This window comes from Cupressus sempervirens, chromosome 4 (assembly GCF_028749045.1).
Source record: "Cupressus sempervirens isolate cs-2001-9-10 chromosome 4, ASM2874904v1, whole genome shotgun sequence".
In the NCBI taxonomy this organism is placed as follows: domain Eukaryota; kingdom Viridiplantae; phylum Streptophyta; class Pinopsida; order Cupressales; family Cupressaceae; genus Cupressus; species Cupressus sempervirens.
In genome coordinates, this window is record NC_143121.1 from 550,560,338 (window position 1) to 550,588,337 (window position 28,000).

Genomic DNA, 28,000 nt, shown 5'->3' on the forward strand with positions numbered 1-28,000 from the left:
GCTTCTACACATGACCTTTGCATTATGCAGCTAGGGGAGTAACACAATAGATGCTTGCAGTTCAATCAAACTAAAAGATAAAACTAATGTTCTCAATAAATGAGAAAACTAAGATTACTAATTATGTTTTTGTATTGATTTGACATCTAGCATTAAATTATTAATTCTCCATCACTATCAATTTTGTGTTCAATGCACATGAGTGTGTGTGTGTGTGTGTGTGTGTGTGTGTGTGTGTGTGTGTGTGTGTGAGAGAGAGAGAGAGAGAGAGAGAGAGAGAGAGAGAGAGAGAGAGAGAGAGAGAGAGATTTTAGTTAATTCATAGTTTGAAACTCTTGAAGCACTATTCGTGGGCCTTCAAGGCTGAGGGAACCTTCATAACACATACTGTGCTCATCATTTTATTGCTTTTGACCCATTGCCAATATTTTTTTAGAACTTGAAAATGAATTCACAGTGCTAAAATCCAAAATTGCTCAAGGCATTGACAAAAATTGGCAAGATCTAGGCATGGTTTATGCCATGATAAGTATTGGGGCTTGTGGAGTTCTTGTTTGGGCTTATGTAATGGTTTGATCAATCTATGCATGATTTTTGCAACAATAAAACTCTCTTCAGACTCTCTAAGACAATCAAGTCTAGGCAAAAACTTGCAGAGTACTATATCTATTATTTGCAAATATGTTTGGTAGACACAACTAGTGATTTGACAAATAACTTGTCTACAAAACAAGACTCATGAGTTTTGTCAAGTTTGGCTAGTTTTACCAAATTTTAAAACTATGGTCATGCTAAATCATAATGCCATTGTCTTGATGGACTAACTTTCCCAATGAATCTATTTTTGAATACTAAAAAATGTGTTCCAAAATTGAATTAACCATGATAATGATCTATACAAATCAAACTATGTGGGATATGGACACTCAAAAATCCATTAATGCAACATTTTGTTGCAATCCAAACAATAACATCTTGACCATCAACAATAATACAATTAATTGATGTTGTTGCTAGTTGTTCCCATCATTCGTCAACCAAACTTGTGATACTCTTGCATTCTTGTAGGTACTTTTTAGCTTCATGAAATTCCACCTTGAGCTAAGGAAACCATTTTTTCATATCTATTTTTTATGCTCTACTGCCATAAAAAGACAATATGTAGTCCTTCCATATTCTGGTCTTGAGCTTTAAGTATTTCTCAATAGTGCACAACGATTGCCAACTAATTCCTTAAGCATATGTACTTGATCGATTGCCTTTGAAAGGTCCTCCAAAATACTTGCTTCTATCCCACAGAGCTTCAAGCAAAGCTCCAATGATTCTAACACTAATCCCAAGCCAACATTTCAACTCTCAATACCTACATGATATTTGTAGTACAATAAACATGTGACAAATTGATGAAATTGTTGAAGGATCCCTTGCACCAACTCTTGCCATCAACAATTCTACATTCTTCTTCGCAATATCAAGTACTTCAAGTCTTGTCATCCCATTTACACCTATGTAATCTAGAAGAGTATGTGGAGTGGATAGTAACATATAAAGACAATTATTTAATCTTCTTTGGGATTTTGTGAAAAGCATCTACTTCTTTTTCAATGAGATCATGTATCTCTTTTGTCTTATTTTGAATTGTTGTACATGCAGGGATAGTTGTGTTTGTTAAATATTCACAAGAAACTAGAGGATGTTGCTCACAAGGTGTCACAACAACCAAATTTGATCAACCAAGAGTTGTATATTGATTCTAATTTTTCTCGTGCCCATCAAATTGTTTGATCTTTTTCCATTTTCATCCTTGCCTTTTTTGCTTCTATGCTCTCTCCACACATTTCCTTCAGTCGTAGAACTTTTGATGTTAATGTATTCACACTTTCTCATAACACTACTACTTCTCTTTCCTATGATAAAACATCCAACTTAAATTATCTCAGACCTTTGAAGTTTTGAATTTTTTTTCCAACAACAAATAAATAACTTGCATCACCACTGTCACCATCGTGCATTCACCTTATTAACTTCTCACTAGCCTTTTTTTCCTCTTCACCTTTATTCAATGCATCTTTAGTTTCAATGAACTACTACACACATGCTTTTTATCTCTCATGAGGTTGATTATATGTCCCACTACTTCTACTTTGACTATATGAACTCCTATAAGAAGATGCAACATCCATTACTCTATTATTCTCACATTGACACCTTAGTAGCTCACATTTGCTTTAACATTAATTTTATCAGTCTCTTGATTTATCAGATTGATAATAAGTTATTTAAGATGCAATTGCATGAAGTAATTATTACGGATTCCTCATTTAGGACAATGTCCTTTACATCATTAAGCATTTCTCCATCAATATCGATAACAACTGTGAAGTTTCCAAATATAAATGTCCTTAAACACCTAAGCCATCATAAATTAGAAATGTTTTTTGTATTCATTCAATAAGATGAGTTGCAAGAGACATACACTTTTCTACTACTCCTTTCTTGTGTTGTTTTAATAATAATGAGACCATATGTGTGTTTATTGCCCTTGACTATAGCATAAATTGTATCATGCTTATTATGAGAATACAAAATGTTAGGAGTCACATATTGTGCAACTCCAACTCTCATCTTATGTGCATCCACGCCCAATCAACATATCGATGGGGATGTTTCTTGAATTCTGCAAAAATCTTGGTTGTCTTTAGATTGTTGATCATAGGCTTCAAGCATCATGTGCTTATGCTTGTATTCTAACTAATTGTCAATAATTCTCTTCCGTTGGTATTCCTCCCTAGAAGTTTCTAACATCCGTCCCTAAAATGATTTTACTATTACTATCCTTTAATAATTATTTGTGCATTTTTACAAAAAAATTATTATTACAATTCTAATTCAAAATGGGGGCACTAATGATGTTAAAGTGTTATTTGGAGAAGCACTTGTATATAAAAAGACAATAACTTATATTTATATACAAAAAATAAATAAAATTATTGCATGCCTTTGAGTTGTCCCCGTAATTGGCAATGTTCCTTTAGCTCATGTAAATGATAACTTTTATAGTTCAATCTACTAGTTTGGAAAGTCATTAGATGATCTTATAAGTAGTTTTGTAGGTTAACCAAATTCATTCAAAAGAGTCATCTTGACACATTGGAATGGAACTATGCAAATGTTGGGGTATTAAAATTAGTGATATTTTTCCTCCTACCACTTCAATTTTTGATTTTTGCAATGTATCTTATAGCTTTATGATTAAACATTATACATGATTATTCTTTAAAGGTTGCTAGCTCAATGGAAGAGCAAAATACACACACACACACACACACACACACACACACACACACATGTATGTATGTATGTATATATATGTATGTATTTATGTATATATATATGTGTGTGTATATATATATATATATATATATATATATATATATATGTATGTATGTATGTATGTATATGTATATGTATGTATATATATGTATGCATGTATGTATATGTATATATGTATATATATGTATATGTATATATTTATATATATATATATGTATATGTATATATGTATATATATACATACATATATATACATATACATATATATATACATATACATACATATGTATATACATATATGTATATGTATATATACATATACATATATATATACAGATATGTATATGTATATGTATATATATATATATATATATATATATATATATATATATATATATATATATATATATATATATATATATATATGTATGTATATGTATATATATATATGTATATGCATATATATATATATACATATATACATATACATATACATACACATACACATACATATACATATAAGAGGATGATGGTTAGATTCCATCATGCTCTATTATGACCAAATATATGTGAATAAATATACTATTAAATATGTGATCAAATATACTACTAAATAAACTATTAAATATACAACTAAATATGCAACTAAATCAAATATCAAATATATGACTAAATATGTGATTAAATATACTACTAAATATGTTACTAAATCAATGATCAAAATTAGTGATCAAATAAGTGACTAGAATCATTTAGTAGTATTTCTAGTATTGTTATAAATGACTGGATATTAACTACTATTAGTCACGTGACTAAGTTAAGTCACATATATATAATTTCTAGTAGTTCTTTTAGTCACATATTGTTTTTTTGTACTAGTGCATGGTAGAGTTATGGTAGATCCATTGCAAAGTGTGTAGATATCTTACATTCCTAATTCAAGATCTTCATTGTATACACACAAGCAAGGTGAATCCTAAAATTTGTCATATTCTTTACTATCCTTTACATTTACATTTCTCATTTATGGTTAATTACTTAACCTAGGGATTGACCAACGCAAGCTGTCATCAAACCCCAACCCCAAACCTTTCTTTTATGTGTTGATTTGAAGGTTGGGAGTGAAAAGAATTATAGATTTGGAACCTATAGTTCGCAACCTTTCTAGAGTCTTTAGTTTTGGAGCCATGGTTTACATCAACCTGGTCATCCTTTTATGTTGACCTAGTCCTTCAGTCTCAAATTTTGGGAAGATTTCTAGGTTTTGTTCCTTTTGTCATTTCATTCCAAGATTCGTGGATAGAAGTTTAGAAAAGATTCAGATCTAAAACTTATTGTGCATAACACATCTTCCTCTATGCATTTCAAGGTGAATCTTTGACATTTCACATCACTTCATATCTTTACCCTAGATTTGCATCTTAATTGGAATGATTGCATTCATATAGCATCTAGATTTACATTTCTTAAGCAATTAGTTTGATTTTACATTCACATTATCCTATCAAGGGCTCAAGAGAGTGCATTTTTCGGTATTTTATTCCTCTTTACAATCTAGATTTAGTATTAGCACCCTTCTTCCTTTGGATCCTAGCTAGTCTAATTCAGATCATAAGTTGAATCATACTTGGAAATCCCCCTCTTTCCCTCACATGCACATATTTGAATGGATTAGTGCCTTGTAAAGTAGAAACCTACATCCTATTACAGCTCTTCCATTTTACCACTAAATATTTACTATTGATAAGAGTTATGCCACATCCCATTCTTACAAGTTTAACAATCTTAATAATTACATCAAGATCAAAAAATCATCTAGCATAGTAGATGATAAAGACGTGGCAATATCCAAGGGTGTGACTCCTTGGTCCTCCATTTTTGGACCTAATTGTACTTATACTATATTATTTGAATCTTTATATAATTTGATTAAAAAGACAATAAATGCTAACATTAGTAAGATTCCTCCTATAGAACCAATTGACCTAGACAAACCTCTTCCTAGATCCTTTGATTCCAAAGCCTTTGTCCAATACTATTGTCAATTCAATCATAACACTAAGAAGTGTTATACTTGGAAGAATTCTTTACAATATCTCATTGATTCTAATTCTATATCTATTGATTCTTATGTTAATTATGTAAACTAATCTATTTCACTTCATTATCAAAATTTGAAAATTCATAGTAATCCTTTACTATCTTATTTCACTAATACAGTTGTGCAACCTCCTTCTTCTTCCACACATACTATTTATGATGATAAAGTTGAAGAAGTAACCATGTTGAGTATATCCAACCTAAACCTAACCTATTTAACATAGACCTAAGCCTCAACTTTCCATTGAATTTGATCACATTGAGATAATTAAAGCACTTGATGGTCCTAATTATATTACTTCTAGAGTTGTTGGTATTCCTTCCCATGGTATTCTTGTCGATTCTACTTCCATGGAAAATGTCATAACTAAAGTGAATAATTTAAATAAAAAATTACAAAAGGATTTATATGATACATATGATGCCTGAATTCAAACATATAATGGTTTTCTTTATCATCCTCATGGTTCTACTCTTGTAGAACTATTTAGTAAATTTGTGGTACTACTTTAATTGTTCTGCCTACTTCCAATTTATTTCAAGTTAAGTTTGGTATTCCTTAGATCTCTTCTATACAAGTCGTAGATTATCCTATTCATAGAACTTGTAAATTTCCCCATGATTGAAATATCAAGACCATCAATCATAGTTTGTATCATCCTTCTAGGCCTCAAGATTGTGTTGACCTTGATATATTTTGGTCTTCTATACCTCAATCTTTTCCAACTCATCCTAATTATATCTTTCAATTGTATCAATCTTTCAAGGTCCAAAATATTTATGAAATTAGTAAATGTAAGCTTGACCATTTGTCTTCTTCATATTCCATCTATTCCTCCTTTATCAACTTCTCCACCTCTTATTGCACATCCTCTTGTTTCTATCTGTTAAACTAGTAAGCTTCCTTCTGTTCTTACTTCACAAAGTTAGACCCAATGTTGATTGATAGTACCCCACCTCAAACATTTGCCAAGACTAAATATAAAAAAAATTCTCATGATCATTATCATGATCATCAAGCTAGAGCTTGTGTTGATGCAAGATAATATTGGGTCCAAAGAAATCTTGCATCAACCAAAAAAAAATTTGTTTCTAGTTTTTTAGTTTGCCAGGATTTGTTCAAGTCAACACTTTTTAATTTGGGAGTATGATCTAGATGTAGTCTAGATCCTCCTTCTAGGTTTGTAGCTTGTTGGATTTTTTTTTTCTGAGTTCTTATTCATTCTTTCTTGAGTAGTGTATTCTTTCTAGTTTAATGACTGTTGGTGAATTTTGATCTTGCAATAGAAATATTCAATCATAGATCTTTGGTGGCACATCTATCTATGTTATTAGACCATATAAAGACCTAAATCTATAATCAAATTCTTTCAAATGGTTTATGTAACTTATTTCTAATGATTGGGGATTGTACCCATTTGTTGTAATATGTTTCTTATTCATGGGGAATGTCTCGATCTTGAGACTGAGCTCCATTTAGTGATGTCTATCTATTGTAATGTAATATATCTTTTGAGGACAACTTAAAGTTGGATATAATTTCTTTGACCAAAGATTACAAGCAAGTATGCATGTATGAGCCTAACATGTAATAAGGCATAGCATTGAACCTCTGTATATTTGATTTTCTATGAATAAATGTCGGTCTATCTTGTTTCTCTCCATATACTTGTGGTTCCCATTATGTTTACTCTTGTTGCATGGCTGCAATGATCTCTTTGAGTTCTCTCCAATTAGTTGACTACAATACATGCTTATGCCTCTCAAGCTACTTTATCACCTCATACACCTCCTTCACTTACCTTTGACTATCCCATTACCAAGCCCATGGAGGAAGTGAATTTAAACAAGGATAAAATGAATAAAAATGATAATACTATTTGTATATTGGATTCAATTATGATTAATATAGATGCATAAGATACTCTTGATGATATTCATGATACTAACAATGATATACATGCTATTTATTTTGATGATTTATATGAGACTACCTATCTTCACAGCATGGTCCTTGTTTGGAACCAACCATTGTTCATTCTACCATTCTTGACATTTCTCCTCTTGTGAGTTGTCCACCTTCCCTAAACACTATGGACAAATATAAGGGCATGCGATATAATTGATTAGCTCCTCTTGTGTAGTGAATTTATTTTATTTTATTTTTTTGCATTTTGTAATGTACTTCCCCCATGACATGCTACTTTTTCTATGTTTTTTTTTAGGTTTCTTTTAATGACCCTTGTTGCTCCATTCGTGCAAGGTGATAAAGGAATCAAACATGTCATAATCATTATACTCTTTACATTCTTCTATATGTTGTTACATGTTGTGTTTTAAATGTGCCTTTGTATATTCCACTTGGGATGATGCAACAAGGTATCCCTTGATTCTTTTTGGTCTCTATGATGCAAGTCTAAAAATACACTTCCTTGTAACTCTTACATATATTTCTTCCATTGTGTTGTAGTTCAACTTCCTTTTGGGAATGATGAAATTTTATTTGGACATAATATTTCATACATTATCATATCATCATAAAAACCTCAGAGTTGGTAGAACCCTCACATGCTCTTTTTTTCATGTACTTATTTCACTTGATATGTCCTTTCTTGGGGACATTTCATAGTGGAAACATATATAGTGGATGCATGCACCCTTTGTTAAAGTTATTTCTTCCATTAAATCATTTTCAATTTATTTAACATAGGATCACACACTTTCCTCACATTATGCAGATGCAATACGTTTGACGAATTTATGCCTTTTGGATTGCTTCTTAAAATACTAACAATGCTTTAAGGTATGATCCTTGCATTTACATATTTCAACCTATACTACTCTAGCTTGAGTGTACTTAGCTATGTAGTTCCCTCCATGGTTAAACCCACTCTTCTTGCACCCCATTTTCAATACCGTCACCAAGTGTTGTGCCTTATGAACCATTCATTCGAAAGCCCCTTAATCTCCTAAATTGATAAGTAGGAGATATTTTCCATAACAAGTCAAATTGTGATATTGCTATTAGGATTTAAATATGTAGATTTTGAGTCAAAATCATTGACCCATATATCATGAGTAGTGATTCACAGATGAATCCATCTCTCATGATAATAAATGGAACACTTAGCCCTCATTAGATCTAGGTGATTCTCATAGAGGTGAAGTACCAGGACTTTCTGAGAGGTCATGCATCCCAATACTACTCCATCTTTAGCATGCTTAAATACAAAGTTCCCTCCATGGTTAAACCTATTTTTCTTGCAATCCCATTTGAAAACCCTTCACCAAGTGATGTGACTTATGAACCATTCATTAGAAATCCCCTTAAGCTTATTAGTTGATAAGTAGGAGATATTTTCCACAACAAGTCAAATTGTGGTATTGGTATTAGGATTTAACTATGTAGATTTTGAGTCAAACTCATTGACTTATATATCATGAGTAGCGATTCACATGTGAATCCATCTCTCAAGAGAATAAATGGAACACTTAGCACTTATTGGATCTACATGATGCTCACAGAGGTGAGGCAACAAACTTCCTGGGAGGTCACCCATCCTAGTACTACTCTAGCTCAAGCATGCTTACCTACGAAGTTCCCTCCATGGTTAAAGCCACTCTTCTTACAACCCCATTTGTAAAACCTTCACCAATTGTTGTGCCTTATGAACCATTCATTGGAAAGCCCCTTAAGCTCATCAATTGATAAGTAGCAGATATTTTCCACAACAATCAAATTGTGATATTGCTATCAGGATATAAATGTCTAAATTTTGAGTCAAACTCATTGACCCATATATCATGAGTAGTGATTCACACATGAATCCATATCTCATGAGAATAAATTGAACACTTAGCACTCATTGGATCTAGGTGATGCCAATAGAGGTGAATCACCAGGACTTCTTGGGAGGTCACCCATCCCAATACTACTATATCTCAAGTGTGCTTAACTACAAAGTTCCCTCCATGGTTAAACCCGCTCTTCTTGCAACCCCATTTGAAAAACCTTCACCAAGGGAACTCCATAGTTAAGCACACTCGATCTGGAGTAGTAATGGGATGGGTGATCTACCAAGAAGTCCTAGTGCTTCACCTCTGTGAGAATCACCTAGTTCCAATGAGTGCTAAGTGTTCCATTTAATCTCATGAGAGATGGATTCATGTGTGAATCAATAATCATAATATATGGGTCAATGAGTTTAACTCAAAATCTACAAAAATAAATCCTAATAGCAATATCACAATTTGACTTGCTGTGGAAAATATCTCCTACCTATCAACTGATAAGCTTAAGGAGATTTCTAATGAATGGTTCATAAGGAACAACACTTGGTGAAGGTTTTGCAAATGGGGTTGCAAGCAGAGTGGGTTTAACCATGGAGGGAACTCCATAGTTAAGCAGGCTCTAGTTGGAGTAGTACTAGGATGAGTGACCTCCCAGGAAGTCCCAACACTTCACCTCTGTGAGCATCACCTAGATTCAATGAGTGCTAAGTGTTCCATTTATTCTCATGAGAGATGGAATCATGTGTGGATCACTACTCATGATATATGGGTCAATGAGTTTGACTCAAAATCTACACAGTTAAATCCTAATAGCAATATCATAATTTGACATGATGTGGAAAATATCTCTTATTTATCAATTGATGAGCTTACAGGGATCTCTAATGAATGGTTCATAAGGCACAACACTTGGTGAAGGTTTTCAAAATGGGGTTGCAAGAAGAGTAGGTTTAACCATGGAGGGAACTTCGTAGTTAATTGCACTTGAGCTAGAGTAGTACTAGGATGGGTGACCTCTGGGAAAGTTCTAATTCTTCACCTCTATGGGCATCACTTAGATTCAATTACTGCTAAGTGTTTCATTTATTCTCATGAGAGATGGATTCATGTGTGAATCAATAATCATAATATATGGGTCAATGAGTTTTACTCAAAATCTACACAGTTAAATCCTAATAGCAATATCATAGTTTGACTTGCTATGGAAAATATCTCCTACTTATCAAGTGATGAGCTTAAGGGGATTTCTAATGATTATTTTCATAAGGTACAAAACTTGGTGAAGGCTTTGCAAATGGGATTACAAGAAGAGTGGGTTTAACCATGGAGAGAACTTTGTACTTAAGCGTGTTTGAGCTGGAGTAGTATTGGGATGGGTGACCTCTAGAAAAGTTCTGATGCTTCACCTCTGTGAGCATCACCTAGATCCAATGAGTCCTAAGTGTTTTATTTACTCTCATGAGATATGGATTCATGTGTGAATCACTACTCATGATATATGAGTCAACGAGTTTGACTCAAAATCTACACAGTTAGGTTCTAATAACAATACCACAATTTGACTTGATGTGGAAAATATCTCCTACTTATCAATTGATGAGCTTAAGGGGATTTATAATGAATGGATCATAAGGAACAACAATTGGTGAAGTTTTTACAAATGGGGTTGCAAGCATAGCGGGTTTAACCATGGAGGAGACTCTATACTTAAGCGCACTCGAGATGGATTATACTAGGATGAGGGTGACCTCCTTGAAAGTCCTAATGCTTCACCTCTATGAGCATAACCTAGATCCAGTGTATTCTAAGTGTTCCATTTATTCTCATGAGAGATGGATTAATGTGTGAATCACTACTCATGATATATGGGTTAATGAGTTTGACTTAAAATCTACATAGTTAAATCCTTCTAGCAATATCACAAATTCACTTGCTAAGGAAAATATCTCCTACTTATCAACATTTCAACCCACTAAAGGCACACATCCCTATGCCTAGTGTAGACACCTAAAAATCCTTTAGAAAATAAAATTTTTATTTTCTGAAAAAAATCCCTGATGACATCATCATTTATTAACTAATTAATTAATTAATTAATTTTTGTGCCATTAAATCCCTTTATCTTAATTAAAAATATTTAATTAAGGAATCCCTCCCAAAAATGTTTAAATCTTATTTAAACATTATTTCCTTATTTATTAATTATTTAATTAATAAATTGACCAAAAATCCTAAAATAAATAAAAAATTTATTTTTTGCCCAAAACTTGGCCAATTTCCTCAAGACCACTAACCTCTTCCAAAATCTTCTAATCCTTCTTTAATTTTGATTAAAGGCTAATCCCATCATTCCCTACCCCTAATCCCAACTCAAAATATTTAATCAAGATTAAATATTAATCCTCATGTTTATTAAAAATATTTTAATAAATATCTCCTCAACCCAAACCCTTGAAATAAATAAAACTTTATTTATTTCATAAAATCTTATCCTAGGAGGTTCTAGACTCTTCTAGAAAGTCTTCATCCTCATCCTAGGAAATTCTAGACTATTCTAGAAAGTCTTTATCCTCATCCAAAGTCTAGACTCTTCTAGAAGATGTCTTTAAACCTAATCCTAATCCCTTCCTAACCTTGTCACATTCCCTAAACATGGGTTAAAACCTACTAACCCAAGCCAAAGTTAACAAATATCTCCTCCTTCACCCACCCTCATTAAATGCCATCCACTTGCCTATCCCTAAGCTAATCCTAAACCATCCTAATCCATCTCTAATCATTTGCACAAGCCTAAGCAAGCTTAAAACCTTCCTAATCAAGTCCAAGTCGAAATTGCTCTCATCACCCTCAAAATATCTCAACCATAAAACTTTATGAAGCCCACTAGGCCATAAATGACTCTTCCAAGCCCTTTTATTGCTCTTACAAGTCATTATGAGGGTCTTTATGAAGATTTTATCCCTTGAGCCTCCTTTGTTGACTCATCCTTCCCCTTTCCTCCATCCTCTCACCATGTGACATGTGTCACTCCTTGATTGGCTGTAAGGAAGCACAATCCATGTGCTCTCTTCTCATGCAATCTGAGCCCTCCATGAGCTTTTTCCCATCCTTGCATCTTAGCCCTCAATCCCTCAAGCCTCTTGCCTATAAATTGGATCCTTCCCCTTTGCAAAATAACACAATCCATGAAGTAAAGCTATAATGCTATTTTGAGAGCCAAATCCATACTAAAGCCATCTATCCACACCAAAAATCCACAATCATCCATTGAAGCCTTTGGAAGCATATTGAGCATACATCCTATCCATTTAGATAAAGCCACTCAACAAGAGAGCTTCTCATTGAGAGAACCCATTAATGGCTCATATTTTCAATTGAGAGCTCATCTTAGTCTATCTTGAAGTTTATGAATTTTTTTTAGTTTGTAGAAGCTTTATTTAAATTTGGTTTCTATTAGCATACTAACATTGCTCATATACACCTAGATCACCTTTTGTTGGATTGACCTTTTGGAGACACAAATCCTTAAGGATAAATCCATGATAGGTTGACTAGTATGCCACACAAACCTGGCAGACTATCAATGGCATCTCTTTGCAACATGAATTTTTATGAGATTCATAATAAGATGAGTATTATTATTGAGCCAAGGTAATCACATTCCTTTTTTAAGCGATGTTTCTCTTGTCATAATTTTGGATTTGATGAGGACTCAAATTTACTGTGGGCTTGATTGTTTCATTGTCTCTTTAGTTTTGACAAGATCAACAATCTACTTTATTATGATTGTGAGTTTGACACATACTATGCTAAAGTGGGGGATAAATGTACCATGTTAAAAGCTAGAACCCATTAATATGGAAGCTCAAATACTTATTAGGCCACATTTTAGTGATTTCCTAGAACAGGGATGCATTTATTTTAAAATTTCTTTTTTTCCTCAAATTTTTATTTGTTTCCAACCATTTTTTCTCTACCCCCAAGATCTTGGAGGGAATCCTATTGCTAAAAGTATCTTGGGAGGGAAATGTTGATCTGAATCTAAAGTTGAGGTTGAGGTTGACCTCCTTGAGGTGTTTCGCCTTAGAACCCTGGTCTTATTTTAAGGTTTTTCATTAATTTTATGCCTAGTGTAGTTGACTCTTTCAGTTTTGATTCTAAAATCTACATAAATGGAGGACTGCATTCTTCATTTTATCACCCACAATATTTATGATCCATTCAATCCATCTTTTGTGCAAGACATTCATATTTTCATGAGCAAGCATACTTTCAAGCCATAATTTTAAGACAAGCTTTCAAGATGCATTCAACAAGTTCAAGCTAAGAAAAAAATGTTTCATCAAAGGCCCCCGTTTCATGACATTAGTCATGCATTTCCATTTATAGATCTATCTTATATCTTTATTTGAGATAGAGAAGTTGGTCATCAAGGAAGAAATATATCTACATTAATTAATAATACATAAGTATTTAGAGATTCTATCCATTAAAGAATTTGGAACATACTTACATACACGGGTCTAATATGATTTGACACTTGTAGATCTATTTCATTTGTGGAGACTTCTAGACTTTTAGGTTTTGCATGTGCTAACTTTCTAATCCCAAATCTTTCCAAGTCTATTTTTTTTCTATTCAATAGTCTATTTTCAGATCTAAATTAACATCTTCTACTAGGTCCCAAGGTGGGTCTGATTCTATCTTTTCCATTTCATAGTACTTACTTTGACATATTGGATTAGATTCCTTTATGTGTTTGGTTGTCATATATGTTTTTAGATTACTTGCATTTAAATTAGTCAATTTACTTGCATTATATCGATTATTAACATAATTAATTAGTCTCCATTACAATAAAGGGAAATAACAACCAACAAAAAGAGATCCTTTAGTATACACATTTGAAAGAACTTGAGTTTAGTATTGACACCCCTACATCCATTTTGGGTTATGTTAATCCAATTTGAGTTCTCTTGAAGGTTATGATTGAAGGTTCCTTTTTCTCTTTCGCTATTGCTCATATAAGGTTGAGCAACACCCCTAATCATTTTTATACCTTATCATTTTATGATAAATTTCCAAATATGACTTCTAGATAACTTCCACCAAAATGAATAAATGTCACATGAACTTAACGATATATCCCAAATGATTCCACTAACATTTTAAATCGTAATACTACATCCGCAACTCAAATGTAGCTTGATTTTTTTGACATGGCATGACACATGATTTACCTAAACTCTAGATACTTCATCATCAATGACTGCTACTTTTTGGCTCTTATTTAAACTCATTTTCCTTGACTCTTCTTGAAGCTCATTTTTTATCAAACCTTTGACATCAATGACAATAAATGTCTAACACTACCCCACTTTATAATTGATGGGAAATAACAAAATGTTGTTAGCCAATCAACACGAGTTTGCAAATCTAATATGCTAGGATTGAAACTCCCCTTGTTTGAAATGATAAAACCTTCTAGACTTCCACTTACTTCCGAGTTGCTCCATAGAGTTGTTAGCATTTGAGTCAATTTCTACCCCTTTGAGAACAATGGAAAAAAACCAACACTTTAGACACTAATATAAATATGGTTTAGGACATTAAAGAAGAGTCCCACACAAGTCATAAGGTCTCAAGTTCAATATGTATATCCCAACTACATGAACATGGGACAAGAATTTGGAGGTCTTCATTGACTTTTTTTTTTTCAAAAATTTTAATCCTCTCTTTTTCTTGATTTCTTTTCTCCTCTCTTATTCTTAAGACTATCTCACCCCTCACCCCTCTCCCCCTCCCCCCTTCCTTTGTAACCCTCAAGGCCTACAATTCACTCATTGTTCTTCCAATAAGCTCTTGAATCCTAGTGATGCACCATGGAGTATGATCCAAAGGTCAATGCAAACAAAATTATATGAAGTGTAATCCCAAAAAAACAAAGTAATAACCTAAATTGTAGTTTACATCCCTTAATTACTCATTACTAATGTAGGTTTTATTATTACTTTTTAATTTCCCTCTACTAATTATATAGTAGGAAGTAAAAAAAAGGTGCACTAGTTTAATTGTATTCTAGGTTTGTGTTTAAAGATAAATTCAAATTCATTACATGTTTTAAAAAATACATCAGTCATACACCTTTTGACAAGCATCACACATCTAAATATAAACATATAGTGATGGTAACTTTGCATCAACATTCAAGAGAAAACGATGGACTTGTTATCCTTGATTTTGTTGAAAACTATTGACTAGATTTATCATATACAATTTGATACAATTAATTATCCTAGCCACATGCAAATGGGAAGTATGAAAGTGAATTTTAGGTGAGAATGACACATTGCTTTGAGACAAGTAGAAAGTTAAGTTCAAAAAGTTAGCATACATTAGGTTACCAAAAAAAGATTTTATTCAAATTGAGTTAAATACATGATCTTGATAGTATAATAGAAATTTTATAGATTGATTTATTCTGTTTAAATCACATCATATATCTTTAAAATATAAATTTTATTTAAAATACAACACAATTTTATATATATAAAATTTGATCTAAATCCATAATCTTGACAATATAGTAAAAACCTTACAAATGTGACTTGTCATTTAAATAACATTATTTTTTTAATAATGACAAATTACTTCAAAACATGTGATGTAATCAGAATTGTGTACTTAGAAATTATTTTTTTTGATTCTTATACTTGATAACAAGATAGTATCCCTTTCCAACTCTTATTCCCAACATATTTAATATTGATTAATTGATTAATATTTTGTATTGAAACATTTTATTTTCCTTACACAAAGCCACCTGATATGGACTAGTTGGGCTCTTAAGGAAATCTGCATTGATAATGTGACAATGTAAATTACTTGTAAAATGAGGGCACTATTTTTCTATTATTATTACTAATGATATTTGTTGGAAACCCATTAGAAACAAATTTTTTTTTGCGGACATCATCATTATTGTTGTTATTGTTAGCTTGGAAAATGAGATGTTCATAAACCACAATTTAATCATTTCCGTTTATGAAATGGTCTCCAACGTGACCGTTTGGGAATCTTGGTGGGCAGTCCAAAGATTATATATTGTTTTATTTGGTAGGGAAATACATAAATAAATAAATAAAAGCAGGAGAATATGAATATGAATAAAAGTCTTTTCCAACTACACGTCATTCCATTATTCGAAATTCAAACGCTGTTGACTGAACTTCATTTTGGACTTATCTTGAACTTCAAATAAAATATAAATCATATTCTGTTTCTCTTCGAGCACGTGCTGACTTCTAGTCTTTTACGTAGCGAGAGATGTTTATTCGTCACAACACGTGTGTTGAATGGGTTAACGCTCGTCTAGCTTTATGTGAAGTCACAAATATGTTCTAGTCATTCTAAGTAGTCTATACAGCCACGAAAATGCACTTCCATAGGAATCAATTTTTTAAAAAGTTAGAAAAAACAATGTAAATGAAGTGTATTTAACCTGGCTAAATAGCCACGAAAATGCACCCGGCTGTTAATTTTTAATTTTTAATTTAGAATATAACAATAATAATTTTTTTAATAAACTTATAAAATAATAATTATTAGTGTTAATTTTTAATTTAGATTATAACAATAATAATTTTTTTATAAAAATATTTTTTTCATTAATTGTATATATTGATTTTTTAAAAGATAATATACATTTATCTTAATAAATATGTTGTAGGTATGTAGATATGTTGATGGTGTAAAAACTCAATAAAGTATAACTAGAGAATTATGTTTAGATATTTTTAAATAGAATTCGTGATTTTTTAAATAATTTTAAAATTATTTGTCTAATCACATGATAAACTATACCTTTAAAAAAAAATTTATATATTTGATATAAACTTGTTAACATACATGTAATATATTGTCCTTAGATATTACTAAATTTATTAAATTGATTTAATCATATTAAACTGTAGCTAAAAATACATATTTTTACAATATTAAAAATAATATTTATTTTATTCAATTATATATTTTTTAATCAAAATATTCTATATATAGTTTGTGCATATATTTACCTCCACTAAACTAAACCTACTAACGTGAATGTCAAATAAAATAAATAAATTTTAAAATAAATCTTTTAACTCATAAAATCATACAACCAATGTACCTTGTTTCTGATATAAAAGCAAAAGGACGAAATTCCTCAGTCTAATCAAAATCTTTGCAAGTTGGCATTGGTGTACGATTGATGGAAAGTACATTGACAGTGTAAACGGAACTGGCTAACAGCCGGGTGCATTTTTGTGGCTATTTAGCCAGTGCCCTAAGTAGTAAGAAGTATTTTCTGGACTGCTTTAATGTAGTAAGAAGTATTTTCTAGAGTCAAACATAAACAAGATTATAAATAAGGGGGGAAAGTGCCAAAGTTGTGTCTTTAATGCTGGTGGATTTTGGGGGTAAGTGTTGAGTCAAGTTGTACATTTAATTGCAAATTTGAAATATAATGATGGATGCCATGGAAGGCTTCCAAACCGTGAAGCAACTGCTTGAAATTTACTTTTTTTATTAGTTCTAAGAATTTACAAATGTCAATATAGATTTCACAATATATGATTTGACATTCGGTGTTTTCTACCTCTTCTGACAACATAGTCATGTTCCTTGAATTGAATTACATTATTGCTAGTATGTGAAATTGAAATATTTATAAAATTTTCGTTAGCATCTATTGCAACACTTTACCCCTTTTTAGCTTTCTTATATTAGCCGCTATTTTAACTAGGTTTGAAACTTGATTTTGACATTTATGCATATTTTTCTTATTGCATAGTCAAGGAATCATGTGTAGGAGAAAAATAGGTTTGAAAATATCAGGTACTTATATAATGTTTGCACGCATATAATGTTTATTATCTTTATATATGACTATACAACTTTTGATATAATGTTTGCAAGGTATATATAATATTTTTTTTAATGGCACAAGTTGTTTCAAGCTCTATGGTTAAAATATGGTTTGTTCTATAAAATTAAATATTATATACAAAGACAAAAGAGAGGAATCAATTTAAAAATGAAATTATCAGAATAGAATAAATTCTCCTAATTATATTGTTCAGTAGAATAGAATTTAATTAACATCATCAGATTTCCACAATCCATTTGTAAATAAGAAGTTTTATGGATTCAATTATGTGTGATTTTTTACCATCAACATTTCAGATCATACTACATGATCCATCATTAGGATGAGAAGAGTAGGATAGTAGAGATATGCAGATTGAGCCTAACCCAAGAGATATAAGAAGAGAAGTGGAGAGCATGCAAATCCATGAAAAGCAAAGATGGAGGGCACAAAAGAGGTTAAAAATAAAATTAAAGGTGATGAAAATAAGAAAATGGAAAGAAAGAAGTGACGAACTTAAGAGAACCACAAGACCCAAACAAAATGAGAAAAAAAAGACCACAAAAATACCTACGCACTATATATATAAACCAATAAAAGAATATAACTAAGGAAAAAACTAATAAATAGTGCATATTATTATATATAATATACAAATAAGTAATAAAAAGTACTATAACACCCTTATATCTACTCAAAAAAACAAACCCTAAGAGAAAAGAACCAAAATACAAGCACAACCAAAAGCAAGTAATTAAATATATATACGAATAAACAAAAATATACTAATTAACAACCAATACATCCTATTATGCAATGCTATATACTACGGAATATACTATTATCATAGTATATATATAAAATATATACTATGCATCTAAAGTAATAATATACTACAAAAATAAAAGCACAAATATATTACCATCATATATATATATATATATATATATATATAGGCAAACACCTATGCAACTATAAACACGCCCATATCCAAATGAATGTGCCAAGTATATATAAACCTATACGTGAAACCATATATAAATGTGTAGTATATATATATATATATATATATATATATATATATATATATATATATATATATATATAGTACCAAGGCAAAAGCCCAATGCATATACACTTGGAAAATATGTATGCAAGTGTATATATATATAACCCACATACATATAAATATGGATAAATATAAATATATAAGTATATTTATATATTTATTAATAAAAATATGAAAAAATATAAATACGTATGTATAAGAGATTAAATAAAGCAAAAATAAATACAAGAATATATGTATATACATGATAAATACACAAATATAAATATTAAGAAATATAAATACAAAAATATTGATTAATATAATATTAATAAGAAATGGAGAAGAGGGATATAAATATAAATATAAAAATTTAAAATGATACCCACATATATAAATATATATAAATATATTTAACTACCTATATATATCTATATACCCACGTGTAAATATCTAAATAATGAATATATATATATATATATATATATATATATATATATATATATATATATATAATACCAAAAAGAAAACAACATAAGCAGGAAATTGATAAGACAAAAGAGGAAGAAAAGGAATAGAGAAGTGAAAATATGAACCCGAATAGACAACAAGAGCAATCAAGAAGCAAGGATCGAGTGAGCAAGGGTGTGTGTGTGTGTGTGAGAGAGAGAGAGAGAGAGAGAGAGAGAGAGAGAGAGAGAGAGAGAGAGAGAGATCAACACAAACCCAAGAGGGAGAGCACCAAGAGAAACCAAGGAGAAAGGGAGAGCAAAAAATATGAGAGAGGAGGGGGGGAAGAAGGGGAACACCATTGCAACAAAAAACAAAAGAAAGAGCATGAAGGAGAACCAATAGAGAATCAAGGATGGAGGGATCTGCTAAGCATGCCAGAATGGGGGCTGCCAAGAGAATCGAGGAGGGGGCGCCACGTATGGTTGATGGACCACCCATCATCACAATTAAGGTTAATGGGATGCAAGGAAATGGCAATGGCTTCTTTTAGCTTCCTCTTGTAATAATTGTCCTCCTTGGACACGATTTTGGTATTCTCCAGACAAATATGATGTTTGGTAGAATATGAGTGCTTAGCAAGGGAAAACTTCTACAACCTCTCATGCCTAATGTCAGCATTGTGCTCTCGGATCCTAGTGATAACAAAGCGATCGATTTCCCCAATATAGGGCATGCCACATGAGCACTCGATCTTGTAGACACCAGAGTCAAGAAGAGAGTTATGCGAGTCCTTGAGCGGGGGGATATAATTTCTTAATATCGAGAGGGGTTTGAAAGCAACCTGAAGGCCCTTTTTGGTTAAGATTTTGCCAATTTTTTGGGAAATGCCTTCCACAAAAGGAAGAGAGACATAACGAGGAGGAGGGTTGAAGGGGGTAGGATGACTACTGCAAGAGAGATAAGAGGACTTAGCTTGGGTGAGAGCTTTAGAGATTTGCTTATGAGAGTACCCATTGAACTTGAAGACTTGACATAAATGGTCAAGCTCTCGGGGTAAGTTTTCTTCGTCGCAAATTCTAAAGGCTCTGAGGGAAAGAGTCTTGAGGATACCAACTTTATTGTAATAGTGTAGTGATGGAAATAAGATGTTTAATTTTCCTTTCCACTTTTTGTTTTGCATCAGATGTCTTCTTCAAACTACATTAGAAGGCTTCTATGTATTAGAAAAATGTTGAAGCTGAGAAGACAAAGGTGTGTTGCATACAAACTCTGCAAACATTTAGATCAACCAACAATTGAATGAATGTTGTAGAATAAAGAGTCTTACTGATGTACACTTTACTATTGCTAACATCTTAGAACTCTCCATAGGTGTGCCTGTAGCTTATGGTCAGAGTTGTTTATTTGGGAGCAACATAGTTGGAATGTATTTTGAATGCATTCCCTTAAATGGTTATCTTCCTCTAAGAACCAACAAATGCACTTGTATAAGAATTTTAATGCTATGTTTGGAAGAGAGTGCAACATGTGAAAGCATGGATAAGACAATTGCACAGGTGAACAAATTGCCACACAAGTATAATCTATATAAAAGTAGATACCAATGACACACACCATGTGGTGGGCCTTGACAGTCATATTCCTAAGCTCTAATTATAAGTTGAAAGAAAATAACTTGGAAATAACATTCCCAAGTGAGATGTTTCTATATATACACATACCCATACAAAATAAACCATGAGTCAAATCTTAAAAGAGTCATAATTATTGTTTGGAAAAATAAAAAGTCATAAAGGATATCAAAGGTCTCTTGAAACCACCATCTGTAAGACCATAAAACTATCACATAGAACTTAGTTGTAATTTGGAGACGCCAACATTATATAGTTGCACATAAATAAATTACTATTTTTTTTTTTTAAAGTTAACTTCCAACCAATATCTACATTGTGCTATTTTCCAAGCTTTATGGGCAACTTTTGCTTGTATTGTTCATAAACATTTTATCCAATGTTTTGGCTAAATGTCTAATATGTTATTCTCATAGATTGTGACCAGCCTTCATGGTTTTGTAACTTTATTGCTTATTATTTGAGCTTTCAAAATGGTAATTATATTTATTTTAGCATACATTTTTAGGTAATCATGTAGGGAAGCTGGTGATGTTAAGATGGTCACACATACAAGAAAATACATCTTATGTCCAAAAATAGATAAGCTAATGTACTATAAAGAAATTTTGTAAAATTTTTATTATTACTATATCTTGATGTAGCTATTTCTACAAAATAAGTATTACTTTATAGTTTGAATTGTCATTGTAATATTAATTTTTTTCATGTATCTAAATAAACTAAATAAAAAGACCATTTTTGTTTCAATAAATAAAGGTTTAAAAAAATATTACTACTAAATGTATTACTATTATTTTGACATTATCTAATTCTTGTTATATATTACATATTAATTATACATTTATTTAATAATATTAAAATTTAATAAATTTTAATTTAAGCTATAATGCCCCTCCTCCTCTCTCTATTTGTCTATCTTTACCTCCTATACATATTTATCTCTTTATTTATATAGATCATTTAAAGATATACAAAATGGTAGAAAAAAATATTTCAATTTTTTTTATAGCAACATAAATTAATTTTGTAACTAATAATAAAACAAAGAATTTATATAAATTTTAAGTATAATCTAATACTTTTTTATTTATAAAAATCGATAAAAAATACTTTGTGTTTATAATAGATCATTAGAAAAACATAAGCTTTACTTTAATTATCTTACTTGTTTAGAAATAAAATCATTAAAAAAAATCTAATAGCCTTCTCAAGTTTTAGTTTTTTATAATTATTTTTGAATAATAAAACAACCAAAATAAGGGAGCTGGCCCTTACATAAGATGAACTGGCCTACAACCACTAGGTTACCATCCAAACAAAAGATTACCCCCTACTACTGCTTATCAAAATAGAAACATCATTCGAAGGATCATAATAATAAAATCTACTAGAAATCCTACTAAGATAACAACCTGTAACAATACTACTTAAAAGAAAGGAGTTTTTAAACAAAGGATAAACAACCTTTAAACTAACTAAGTCCTTAAACCAACAAACCAAGAAACACATAAAACAAAGAGGAGCGTACTTGAATTGGGCTTCTTCTCAGCGTTCCCTTTGAGGAGGATGTTTGCCCAATCTTCTACCAGGAAATCCAAAAGCATCTTGGAGTCCTCCTAAGTCAAGTCTTCCTCCTGGTTGTCCTTCAATAGGTGCAGGGTAGTGGTTGCCGCATATGTCACCTTGATGGTGAACTTTGACAAAAGTCTGACCCTCTCCTCCTGGGCTTGCATCCTCTCTCTCAACTCTTTAACCTCCAAATTGTGGGTCTCCATGATATCCTCTAACTCACCATCCAAATTTTCCTCCACCATGTCCTTGTTGTTATCCTACAAAACTGGGGGGTTAGAAATAATCTTTTCTTTATATATCACCCTAGCCGGGGAGGACATCATCATAGGAGAGGGGGCTCTTTCCACCATTTCTAGGAACTGATCCTGCACAAGGTCCACCCTACCCATGGTAAGAGAAGAAAAGACATGGGTCACCTCTTTTCTCTCCTTATCCTCACCACCCAAATCCAACATAGAGGAATCCAAAATTTCCACCTCCTTTTCCTCCTCATTCCCCATGCCATAGTTTGACGTCTTCTATTTCACTCTTTGTTTTGGGGTGGGCCATCTCTTTAGAATTTGAATCCTCCTCCTATGAAGTAGTGGTCCTCATTTTCCTTTTGGAATTTGTTTTCATAATTCCTCCAAATCTTTGTCTTCCACCTCTAATTTCTTCTTCCAATTCCTCCAAATCCTTCTCCTTCCCTTTTTCTATTTTCAGTTTTTTTCCAATAGGGGTGCTCTTTCTCTCCTTAGGGGACTCACTTGGTGATGGTTGGGGGGTAGGGGTTCTAGGGCCAGTAATTCTTAGAGGGATATGGTGGGGGTGGGGGTTATGAAAAGTTGGGATATCAACCTCCATAATTTTAGGGGGTAACAAGGTTAGATGGAATTGGTATAGGTAGAACATCAAACCTTGGTGAAGGATTGTATAATTAACTCCCTTTTTCATTTTTTCCTTAACATCTGAGATAATATCAACTAATTCATGTAATAGGAAGAAAGGAATAGAAATACTATCACGATGGTAGAAATGATTTAGGAGGGGAAAATGGTAATAGTAGCACACTCCATACCTCCCTTCCAGGGTGAGATACTTCATCAACACCAAACAAACTTCATTCCATGACTTTGGAAGCTTTTCGCATAGAAACCCACCATGATGGTGAATGGATTCTTCACCCTCTAGAAATAACTGATTCAGGGTGGCTTCGTTCGCAACCCTAGTCACCTTCTGCCATTTTCTCCCCTTGATCACAAGACCCATTGCCAAATTTTTTTTCCTAAGACACCTGAAACATAATCCCATTAACCAACACCTTTCTATCATCCCAAGAATCCACAAATTGCTAAGACCAACCCCCCCTCCTTTAGCATGTACCAGGTTAAGGGTTTTCGAGCACTATCCTCAATCATTGAAGGATGAATATGCAATAGATCTCCCCCCATTGTAGAAAGCTTCACCACAATTCTCACTCCTTTCAAAGCTCTACACCATAGGAAAATTTTAAAATCATAGTCACACGTATGTGAAAAAAGAAGTTGCACAAAGTACTCATAAAAGCCCTTACTATCATGAATACCCAAGTCACTTCTTAGATTTGTTATCATGTGTCAACTGCCACTTCCCCTAGACCACTCTATTTCATCATCTCCAAGAAGCTAGAGCAATTTGAAATTTGAATTATTACTCGACATCCAGTATAAAATTGTGATAAAGTAAATCATAAAAATTATACTCAAATCATACTTTGATTTTCTTTCCCTTTTGAACCACATGAATTTATTATTGGAAGTGCCCTTTCCATCATTTCTTGCCATCTCTCCATAGTGATCTGGCCCCATCAGTTGACTTAACATTGAGTTGTCACTAAGAACTATATAATCTATCCAAGTAGACTCAATCATGGGAATTGTCTTTATTCACTAAAGGTCTTACCAAATTTGGTAACGCTCCTATTTCTCTCTAGCAACGTAAGCCATACACTCTCAGACCTAATGCCACCATCACGTTTGCCACTACATTGCCCTCTTGGTAAATATATTGTTCTTCATATCTTTCTAGGATAGTTAATAAATGCCAAATTTCTTCAATCACCCTTTTAATCACTCAACCAAATTTCATCTTTCATTTCATGTTTCTATGACCATCTTCAAGTCTCCTTCAATCACCACATTCTCCCATCCCACACCAATTACCATTTTCAAGCCCCAAAGGAGAGCCATAACCTTCGCAACATTATCTGAGGCTTTCCCTAGATTACCAGCATAGGCCAACAACATTCTACTATTGCTATCTCTAACCATACCCTCTCCTACCAAACCCTCCCTTCTCATTGCACCATCAAAGTTAAGTTTAATCCAACTCTCCTTACGGGGGCTCCATCTCATCCTTATTCTTGCAAGCTGTTTGGAGTTGTCAACCTCCATGAATCCTTCTACAAGATTCCAACACTTGGCAATCCTTTGTTCAATCATAATAGGAGGAACCAATAGTTTCCACCACTTGCAATTCTGCATATTCTCCACAATCAGCTTGAAGATCAAACCTGTACCGATCTCCTCACTTATTTCTTCATTTTTGAAGACCCTATTATTTATCTCCTTCCAAATACCCCAGCAAACATTGGAGGGGATCGCATTCCACATTTGGATAAGGAGAGGGTGGAGAAATGGGCATTGCCAATTCACAACAAATTGATCTATCTCCTTATGGAACACCCACACCATTTCCAACTTATGAAGAAACCTTCCCTAGATGTTAATAGAAAAGATACATTCCAAAAAAAGATGTGGAATACTTTCTTCCTCTTATTTAAAAAGATAACATCTATTGGGTAATTGGAAGCCCCTTTTTCTTAGATTATCTATGGCTAGGATCTTCCCATGCATAGTGAGCCACTAGAAAATCATGACTTTTAGAATCAGTTGGCTAAACTAGATTTTTTATCAGCAATTAGGCTCCATATCTTTCTCAAAAATCATCCTATAAGAAGAAACAACTGAGAAATCTCCTAACACTGTTGCCTTCCAAATGAAGGTGTCCTTTTGAGCCACCTCTGGAATTCTGTAACCTATAAGGAGCTCTTCAAGGTCCACTACTAGACTTCCCCCATCTAAATATCCCTAGTGCAATTGTATCTTCTTCCACCTCCTACCCAACCCTATGAAATCCATCACCTTATCTCCCACCTACTACTGGAGATGCTCTTTGAGAATACCAAACTTCATTCAGACTAGTGGTTTGCCAATTAGCCAAGTATCCTCCTAGAATATTACTTGACTACCCTCAACCACCAACCACCTCACTCCTTCCCTAAGAAGACTTCTATTTTTCATGATGTTACCCCATATTCTGGATCCCATAGGAAGATCATTCCTCTAGATGTAGTAAATATTTTTCAAGTTTCCTAGGTACTTAGCTTTGAGGATCTTACACCAACTAGCCTCATCCTTCGCAAGTTTCCAACCAATCTTAGTGAGAAGAGCATTTTTCAAGTCAACAAGCTTTATGATTCCTAAACCTCATTTACTTTTTGGTTTACACACAATATCCCAACTCACTAGACTTAGCCAGTTCTTCTCCCCCCTTTTGACCAATGGAAGATTTTTTGGATTTTATCCAATTTCTCAAGCATAGCCTAAGAGATTTTGACCAGGGAGAGGAAGTAAACATGGATATCTTGGAAGCAAGACGTCAGGAGTTGGAGCTTACTTGCACTACTCAAAATTTTACCTTTCCACCCAATCATCTTCTATTGCATCTTTTCTAGAATAATATTCCAGAAGTGGTTACAAACCTCTTTAACAGTCAATGGGAGCCCCAAATATATGCCAAGAAGGGAGGCAATATTGCAACCTAGAATATTTAGCAACCTTCTTTGAATATCTAGCTTAGTGTTGAAGAAGAACACCTTTTTTTTATCCAAGTTAATTTTGTGGCCTACATTAAAAATGTAGATCTCCAGGACATGTTTCTAGGCTCTAGCTTCCAACACTAAAGTGTTCTCACTAAGGAAGGTATTGTCCACAAGCTTTTGTATGACCTCTATTGGGAAGGAGGGAGCTAATTTAATGCCTTTGATCTCTCCCCCTTCCACCTTTTATAAGAAAGCTCTTTTTAGCACTTCAAAAACCATGATGAATAGGTTGTTGGTCTCAGAATGGTTTTGACATTTGAGTGTCAACACACTTAACCACTTTCTACATAGAAGCCAAGTACACTACATATGTTGAGCTATAGTATGTGCCGAGCTAGAATTTCAGCAAGTGTCGAGTGACTTCATGTGCTGAGCATTATATAGGTGCTGAGTGATAGATAGGTGCTGAGTCATAGTTGATGCCGAGCAAGTCAAAATGCAACATGTGCCGAGTGAGCCAGAGTCATATAGGTGCTGAGCAAGATAGAATGTAATAGGTGTCAAGCAAACCAGGATCAACCATGTGTCGAGCATCAGTAGTTCAGTATGTGTCGAGTAACATAGAATCAACATGTAACGCCCCACCAAGGGATCCAAAGAATTAACCTAAAGTTTCACTAAGTTTGGTAGCATTTTTTTTTTTTTTAAAACATGAAAGTTAAACCATGCACATAGTAACAGAAGAAATAAAAAACGTTCAACTGGAAGTAACCATAAACATACATAACAAGTTACATTCTTTAAGGATCCCTTAATGTTGAATCACATCAAAATTAACTATTATTGATTCTATCTAATTCCATCTAACATCACATCCTCATGAAGTAATAATGATAAATCCAACGTTCTCAAAATAATATGATTTGTTCCAAATGTCCCTTTAGTAAATTACATTTCAGAATGCTCAATCATCCACTGTACATGTCACAGGGTATGAAAGGCTTAAAAGAATATACATGCACTAAATAAAGTACATCATCCTATTTTAATCCATGATGCAAGTGCAATAAAGTAAATGAAACCAAATACCATACATGAACATCATCATAGAAAATATAAACATCCATCATAAGAGATAACCATGAATCATAACATATAATTATCTAAGTGCATGGTTCCTCCCAACTGTAAATATCATCATTAGACCATTGTGGGCCCTACCCATCCCTCCATGCATAACATTCCAAATCACCGAAGAGATCATCGGTATTATCATAGTAGGAATGTCACTCCTAAAACATACTACATCATATGTAGAA

General features: G+C 32.6%; 1 pseudogene; it reads right to left on the reverse strand.

Moving 5' to 3' along the window:
- Nucleotides 1–876: 876 nt before the first annotated feature.
- On the reverse strand, nucleotides 877–25,470 carry LOC149562366 (AUGMIN subunit 5-like; annotated as a pseudogene).
- Nucleotides 25,471–28,000: the final 2,530 nt, after the last annotated feature.